A 9,720-nucleotide genomic window follows, 5' to 3' on the forward strand; every position below is an offset into this window, starting at 1 on the left:
TGTCACCTTGGCAAAGTCTTCTTGCTTCACCCCATCTACCTCCATCACAAAATCAACCACTTTCTAAAATAATTTTGTTGAACCAGCCACATATAAAGCTTGAATATGCAAATCTGACCTCAATCCCTTCACAAAGCAATGAATCCGCTCTTATGGACTGAAGCAAAGCTAAGTCGCATATCTGGATAAAGCACAATTGTCCTCATAGGCTACAATAGATATCTCCCCTTGCTCTAAATTCAGGAACTTATCTCTCCTCCTATCCCTCAAAATCCAGAGAATATACTTCTTCATGAAGAAGTCGGAGAAAGTTTCCCAAGTCATAGGTAGTGCCTTTGTTGGTCAGCATCCACATGAGACCACCCCCACATTTTGGTGTCTCTCTAGAATTAATATGTCACAAACTCAACACTAAACCTCTCCACTATATTCATCTTATGAATCAACTCATGACAGTCAACAAGGAAATCTTAAACATCTTCATATTCAGTACCCATGAAGAATGGGACTTTCAACTTTAAGAACATAATAAAAGATCATGTTGGTCACTAATCTTTACATGCGCACCTTGAATCGGGGAAACATGCTTATTTGGAAGGACGCATCCTCTCTTGCTAGTGTTAGTGTTACCACTTCTGTTGCTCTAGTTATAACCATAGAGTGAAGAAGGAAAGATACCAATTTGTATCACCTAGATACCAATTGGATTCAAGTAATAGAACAAAAGAAAGAAAGACAGAGAGATTTCCTAAAGTCCTTTATCCTCATGAAGAAAAGTATAAACGTCTCCGTACCGTTCCGCAAGACTCTACTAGACTCGTTTTGGTACAATGACATCAATGAACTTAGGGCTCTGATACCAACTTTGTCACGACCCAGACGTGATTGGCACCCACGCTAACCCTTTGGTGGAAGAACTATTACTACAACCCAACTAAGCAATTGACAGAAAACTAAGCATTTAAAGATACGGAAGCAGGTTTAAATGACTAAAAGAAATTACAGAGTTCCCATAAACTACGAAGGCCTAACAAAATAATTAATGTGGAAATTCAACCCCTAGAACTGAAAATCATTGTACCAAAAACTCTAATTAACTAACAAGTCTAAGAAAAGGGGGCGCAACCCCGAAAACTAAACAAAATAGCCTAAGCCAATAGTCTAAGTCTGAAAAGAGTGGACTTAAACAAGAAAAATCCATTGAAGACTGAAAGAACTGGCTCACCATTGAATCCAGTCTCGCTCAATAGTCTCCTAATTGAGGTCTGTCAGTAGCCGCATGAAGATGCCATGTACTCAACAAAGAAAGAGCATGTGCAATATCAGTACACAAAACACAGTGTACTGGTAGGATCATGCGGCTACTCCCATAAGCATAATATACAACGGACAATTACAACACAGTAAGCACACATATACAGAATACATTTCAGTTATCATTTTAGAGCAATATACAATCTCCCAATATCAATGACAATTAGACATAAACATAATAATCATGAGTAGTTCTCTCATGGAACCCATACCTAAACTGTTAGTGTTTCGAAACGTGACACCCGATCCAATATATGTGTCAGAACAAGACACTCGGTCCAATATATGTGTCAAAACGTGACACCCGATCCAATGTATGTGTCGGAATGTGACACCTGATCCAATCAACATAACCATAATCACAAAAACACCATAATGAATTGTACATATAATCACATAGTCAAGTATGTAGGTTCATTGCATGTAGTTGTTAACACATAATCATTTTATTAGGTTTGATTCACATTTTCCTATTCACATACATGCATGCATAAAATGTAGCAATCAATCGGCATATATCACACAAACAGGAAATCAAACCATCACCTACCTCGAAACCAAGCTTGAAACCTCCTAAGACACTTGATCCTTCCCTTTCTAGATTATTTTCGCTTGTTCTTGGTCTAAAACAGTTAAATTATGCATGGATTAATAAACAAGGCCTAACTTTCCCAAATTATAACTAAAATTATCAACCCAAGGCCAAACCCAAATCCTAATATTCAATTAGGGCTTTTTTCGAACATCAACTTCAGGCCAAAACCCTTCCCCAATGATAATTACTCAAGATTCTAAGTTCTAAGAATCGAAACATGGATTAGGGGGGCTAATTATCTTACCTTTAGCGCTATAAATGGTGGAAAACTGTCAAGAAACTCCTTGGGTCGTCTCCTTGCTCTCAAGAACGAAGTTTTGCAGAAAATAATGTAATTGGGGTTTTTCCCCAACTTAAGTCGCTACTATCCCGCCACAGCGGGACCCAACCCACCACAGCGTCCCCACCCTCGCGGCACTAATCCCGCTCCAGCAGCTTGCACGATGATAGAAGCTCAGAATTTGAGTTCTAATCTCTCATTTCACAACACACCTTCAAACTGAGACGTTCTAAAACCATCATTTCACGCCAAGATCAGTTTCGGGAGTTCTACTCACCCAAATTTGATATTGTAAAGCCATACCGGCTCCTTAACGTATTGGCTATCCACCCATGTGATCAAATTCACGATTAGATCCCCCATTCATTACCAAATTTTGCTAGACCTTACCTGACTAAGATTTTGTCCAAATGTGGACTAGGCTAGACATTTCCAAGTCACTATTCAAAAGTTTTCTGGCCCAAATTCTTTCTCCATTGGCTTTTCCATAACGACGGGAACAGTTCGTTACACGGTCACCATTTTAACTATAGGGGAAAATGTTTCTTTATTTTCTAACGACTTCATGGTTTCTTTCTGTGATGGTGTGCTAGATAAGGAAATATTCTTCTGACATTTTTGAAGTAACGTGAAGTCGTAACAAGGTAGTCGTACTGAAAGGTACGACTGGAGCACCATATGTTCTTTAACCAATAGAAGTTTGTGAATTTGTATAAATATATCAAATATTCGATTTTTGATGATGTGTTGACTCAATATATGTTTTGTAAAGAAGTTTTAAGGATACTTATTGATCATTTAAGTAGAAGGCATAGGTTCTAGAATCATGTCATCTATGAACATAGACATAGTGATACTTTAAGATTGATGATACAAGAATATTAAAATTCTTTTATGTTTTAGTTGATTTATGAAAAAATAAAAAAATATATTTGAACAACTTAACACTACTGCAGATACATACTCTGTCACTTCCATAGGTTATAATATAGTTCAACATATGAGGATAAATCGTGAATATATATCTAAATCGATGTACAGAATTATCTCCATCTACTCTCTTATTTAGGAACTATTAGAATGGTAAAAAAGGAATAGGAAACTTGGTGTTTCATGAATATTGTATAATATTATTTTTTGGTGACTAACTAATAGTATATTACCAAAGTGAAATTGTACACCTAAAATGAATGAGGCAGTTTGGACAAACAAAGCCCCAAATTTGCATCAACAGCAAACAAACACAATACATGTACTAACATTGACAACTAACTAAGGATAAAAATATAAACTCTTCATCATGCAGAGTCACAAACTTTATGTTAGCAACTATAAGATTCTATACTACAATCACAAATAAATATATCACACAAAATAAAAAAGTATCACATGGTATTGGTTGGAGTAGTCTACCTTGTGTGGCAAGAAAGAAATGCTATAGACTTCAAGGAAGTACAAAGTATTCCTGAATGAAAAAACACATAAAACCCCCTAAACTTGGCGTGATAACTTACTTTAGCACTTTAACTTTACAGGTAATTCTTGACCCCCTCTAATCTCATATCAACTGAATTTAAATGCACCCAAATCGCTGATGTGGCAAATTTAAAAAATAATAGCGCATGTTGACAAAAAATCAAAGAGAAAAATATATGTGGGTCCCTTTTTTTCTCTTGAGCCAATCATTTTTCATTCTACATCTTCCTCACACCCCACCACCCCGCCCTTAGCTACTAGCAACCCCACCCTTTCTTCTTCCCCACACCCCACCACCCCTCTTTCACCTTCAACCACCATTGCACCACCCTATTCTTCTTATTTGAAACACCCCCCCCCTTTGTCCTTCTTCGAAACTCCCCACATTATTTCTCCTTCTTTGATCTCTACACCCCACCCTATTTCTCCTTCTCCAACCTCCCCGCCTTCAGCTGCCATCTTTCTCACCTTTTTCTCCTTCGTGGTCGAACCCCCCACCATTTTTTCCTTTATTTCTAATCTTTCACTCATATCAATTTCAATTTTAAGAAGAGATTTTTCTATTTATTTAAGATCTGAATCAAAACTAATATCACTAATTTTTAAAATTGAAAAGAGAAGATTGTTGGTGTTTAAAATTGTTGCTTCAAAATCACTATTTATGGCAGTGTTTGTATTAATGGTAATGAACTTGAAATTATTTTTAATGTTAAATTAATCCTCATTTTTCCTAATTTTTTTCATTCTAAAATTGTTAATAAATAAAAAAGAAATAAAAGAAGAACAATCAAATCAAAATTTAAATAATTTTCAATGTGGCACTGGCATGGTATTGATGTGGCGCTGATGTATCGATGACATGGCGCATTTAAGATGCACGTGCCACTATGAGATTGGTATTATAATCTTAAGGTAATACTAAATTCATTTCAAATGAGATTGGCGGGGGGGATAATTATATAAAGTTAAAGTGCTAAATTAAGTTGTTGTGCCAAGTTCGAGGAGATTTTTATGTGTTTTCTCTTCGTGAATAGATGATAAAGAATGTTATATAGGAATTATATTACATAGACACTAGGAAGCTAGAGTTGGTTAAAATAGGTATTTGTTATTGTCACTTATAAAATGCAATGCAACGACACGTTTTGCCTATGTTACGTGTACGTGCACTTGTTAACCGTTGTAGCAACAACAATAACTATATATTATATAAGATTGAATTCTAGACCTTTTTCGGTGGCATCATGCTATATTTGATATTTTTATCATGAGACTTCCCTCTAGTATCACGAGCCGAGTCTACACCCTAGGTGTGACCGGCACTCAAGATCATGAATGACCCCAAGTGGACCCTTGGTACTTGAATGCTGCTAAATTTTTGTATAACATTTATGAAATGCGAGCATAAGCTATAACTTGGTTAATGGAATCATATCCTAAACATAAGTCTGAGCAAATAATCAAGGGATCCATGAAAGATGAACAACTATTGTCTGAATAAATCCTCTACTATCTAGAGTGAAAGAAAAAAGTATGTCAAGACATGATCCCAATTACCTTAAAAAATAATATAACTAACAATAAGCCTAACTATTGAATAATCCATTAAGTCCCCAAATGAGGAGGACTCACCAACTCCTAACTGGAATGCTACATCTTGTCTTGCCACGAGTATGAGAATGAGCGCCTGAATCTACATCATAAAAAGATGTATTCCAAAGAAATGTATGTGGAATGTACTGAGTATGTAAGATAACACTAAACATAACCATAAAGCAAAGCAAAGTGAATGAAGTATATATTGAAAACCTGTATATAAATGTCATATGTAAATCTGCTTTCAAAATATAAATATGAATCTCTTTGTAACCATGATCCGGAAATAAAGCTAAGATATCATATTACTGAAGTCATGATGATAATGCAGGTGCATGGAATTAAAAGTAGCTTTACCAGAGAGTTTCTTACAATCGAGAAACACTATTTTAAGTGATGATGTCCAACTTACGATTCCAGTTGGGTGGGCTTCCCTTTACCTTGCTAGGGTGTAGAACATGCCTGTCTAATGTTGATCCAAAGTTGAGCCTCAAAGGGCTAAAGGAGTTGACCTTCAAAGCAACATACTCAAATCTTATGGTGACATGTAGTTAGGGGACTTGGAATTTCTAAATCTCTATCCTCTCAGTGCTAAATAATCCATCCAAAAACTATACTTGTATGATATGTTCATAATTTAGTAAATTATCTATATATCTGAATAAAATGTGAGATAAAGCTCAAATCTTTCTGTAACGACCCAGAAAACTAGCAGGTGAAACTAGAGCCTAACGAGTTTGTTTTTGAGTTTGTTGTGGGGTTTGAAGTTGTAAAATGAATTCCCAAGCTTTGGTTGACGGTTTTAGGGGTTAACCGTTAAGGTACAACCCCCCAAGGACCAACCAAGGGACCTTGAGGAGGACCTTAAAGTCTAAACCCCAAAACTACCCAAGAACCAAAAGGCTGTCAAAAAGATGTGACCTACGGATGAGACCTACCCCCGTAGGGCTTGGTCATAGGTCAAGGGCCTAGATGACTTTCCAGCATGGATCGTGGACCCACCCACGATCCTTGGGTGGGGTTTCGTGAGTCACACCTGAGTTGTTGTCCAAGACTCGGCCAAGGTAAGGGCAACATTGTAAATTCCTTTTTAGGTTAGTTAAGTTAGGGGACGGTTATTATTGATTAATTAAAGTATTTTAAGGCTTTTAAAAGTATTAAAACACTTTTTCCAATTCATTATTCCAAAACACAAAATTAGAAACTACCCACCTCTCAAAATATTCTCTCTCTAGAAACTCGATTGAAGAGCAAGAACAAGGTCAAATTTAGGGTTCAAGGAGCAGCCTTTCTTCTTCAATTTCGTGTGGAAATATTCATAAGGTATGGAAGTTTTCATCCTTGGGTATCTATCACCCAAGGAGTCCCTTCAAAAGCTTTTATCTCAAATCTAGAAATCTCCAAAAGCTAGGGTTTCAACTCAACCCCGTGGACTCCTTTCAAAGTTGCTTTTAAAGGTTGAATTATGTTTGTTTATGGATGTATTACTGATTTTATATTCTTTTAACTTGAATTCCTCAAGAATCCATGAGTTCCCCAATCCTATCTATGGTTCTTCTTTACATATTAATGTTGTTGCAAATTAGTCCAGTTGCTTGGATTTGAGTAGATTATGATGTGATTGCATGAATTTAGTATGATTCTACATGTATACTTGATTACCCTAAGATTATAGGGTGTAATTTATGTGTCCTAGGGCTATGTCATGTAAGAGGAAAATTGAGGGTTTGGATGTGATGAACTGCCTTAGATTAGATCACCTAGACATGAATTACTTATGAGCAAAGCTTGTAGACATTAACTAACTTGATTAGGTCTTACATGATGAATCATGGTTGAAGTAGTATTGAGATTTAGTTTACTTGATGCTATATGTCTATAATTGAGTAAGAATGAAGCATGTCGTTAGTTTACCTTGAGAGTTAGGTTTACATGATGACCATGTGAGGTGTTGCTTGAGAGTAATCCTCAAATTATGAAGGTTACTCCTAGGAATTTAATGGTAAAAGCTAATATGAATATGTTAAGGATGTTAAGGCTTAAAGAAGGAAGCTATTATGTATGTTGAATTGTATATGGCATTATTGTGAAAGGACTTCATCCACATGATCTATAATATGAGTATATGATTTTATGCATGGAATGAATGTTGTACTTGAGTTATGACTATATCTATGTCTCATGTGGTGAATGCTAGATGTGTTGACTCAATATGATCCTTGAATGTAAGATATGAGGGGTATTGTCACAACCCGAGCCTACACCCCGAACGTGACACGGTGTACAAGACTATGAAGAGCCTAATACAATCCTCATAGAATTCATGAACATAAGAGCATAAGAAAATAGTGCGGAATTTAAAACTTTTCTTTACAATCGAAGTCATTTTCATAAAAGCAAGCGGAAGTCTTTTCTATACTTTGTCTCAAACCATCTAGAACATAAGACTTAAAACTTTGGGACACATCCCATACAAAAGCCCTAACCATAAAATAAAAGACATAAAGGGAAAATAGTGGGTTCGCCCTCGAAACAATGAGGACTCGCCAAATCTTCAACTCTAAGTTCCTTAGAAACCTATCTTCCAAGTATAGAACATCAAGTCTCCAAACCCTACACTTTTGTAGAAAATGAAGAAATATGGGTTAGCACATTTAATGTACTAAGTATGATAGCCATGCAAAATCATGCTTTAAAATGGACATTTGGTTTGAAAACCATGCATTATGCCAATTTGAGAAAACTTCATGAACATAAGTATAAAAGGCATAAGATACAATCACATTCAACATATAAGTCATTTCATCACATTAGAACATAATCAACATGTAATCCATTTCATCACATTAAAGCCTTCACCTTAGGTAACCCCAAGCTATACTTTGTGCAATGTATGAATAGAGTCCCATACCATCATCCACACTAAGTACCACATTAAGGCAACCAAAAGTGAACTTACCATTCTTCCTTTTCATCTATAAACAATACTCATACATAAGGAACATAAACATTTCATAAGTCATTGCAAGGAAAGTAACTCATAATACAATCCAAGTAAAGTATGCATCATCTCCTTAAGCATATAAGTCAACATTCTTCATCATCTTCATTAAGAGCACTTTTATTCATTAGTCATGAAGACATTAGAGAACTCACTATGACCCTCTCAAAGCCTACTCGTGCAATGCATGAATGGCATCCCATACCAACACCCACACTTCATAGAACTTCTTGAAAAACCATAGTGCACATCTCACATGATGGGAATAAGTTTTAACCGACATAGACCATGAGAGCAAACCATGGAATCCGGTGTCATGTAACCCCACACCGAAGGAAGGTGTTCTACTTGCCTAAGGTAGAACTAGATGTATTTTAGCTTAGGTGGATCCACTAGCTAATATCCTATGTGGGCACATAATTATGAGATAAGAAAGATGTTCATTAAAGACCCGACCTAACGTAGTGAGAGCTTCCATCTTACCATATCCACTCAATGCTTAGCCTTCATTCCCATAGAGTATTTCATTTTCATTAATATTATTGAACTTGAGAGGGCCACCAACATTAGGTCTACCGACCCAAAGTACATTACACAAGAAAGGGCCACACCATTAGTCTACCGATTCAAGGTACATCAATAGGATAGCTCATTGAATCCTTAAGAAGGGACACCACCACTTAGGTCTACCGATTCAATATTCATTATTTCACACATGAAAGGGCCACCAACATTAGGTCTACCGATTCAAGGTTTATCATCACATTAGTTTCTAGACTCATCATGAAGGGCTACCAATATTAGGTCTACCGGTTCAAGACATAGCCTAGAATACTTCATCATTCATTCATGAAAGGGATACCAATATTAGGTCTACCGATTCGAGGTTTATCATTACATTCATTCATAGACTCCTCATGAAAGGGCTACCAACATTAGGTATACCGATTCAAGACCAAGACTTACAATACTTCATTAGTCCTTTATGTAAGGAATGCCATAGGCCTATCAATTCATATTCATTAAGTCAAGACACATTCATTACACAAGAAGAGGATGCCTAAGCCTACCAATTCAAGATACAACATTCAAGGTCACATTCATCAATACAACTAAAGGATGCCTTAAACCTACCAATTGAAGATACATCAATCCACATTACTTTCATTTATACAAGAAGAGGGTGCCCTAAGCCTACCAATTCAAGATACAACATTCAAGGTCACATTCATCAATACAACTAAAGGATGCCTTAAACCTACCAATTGAAGATACATCAATCCACATTACTTTCATTTATACAAGAAGAGGGTGCCCTAAGCCTACCAATTCAAGATGTAACATCACATTATAGAAACCCTTCACATTCTATCATCATCATTCATGACTGTTAATTGAAGATATGCTTTCAATATTAACACAATTACATTCTAAACATGATCATAATACTTTCATTGA

The sequence above is a fragment of the Solanum tuberosum genome, unplaced genomic scaffold, assembly GCF_000226075.1.
Source record: "Solanum tuberosum cultivar DM 1-3 516 R44 unplaced genomic scaffold, SolTub_3.0 scf00070, whole genome shotgun sequence".
In the NCBI taxonomy this organism is placed as follows: Eukaryota; Viridiplantae; Streptophyta; class Magnoliopsida; order Solanales; family Solanaceae; genus Solanum; species Solanum tuberosum.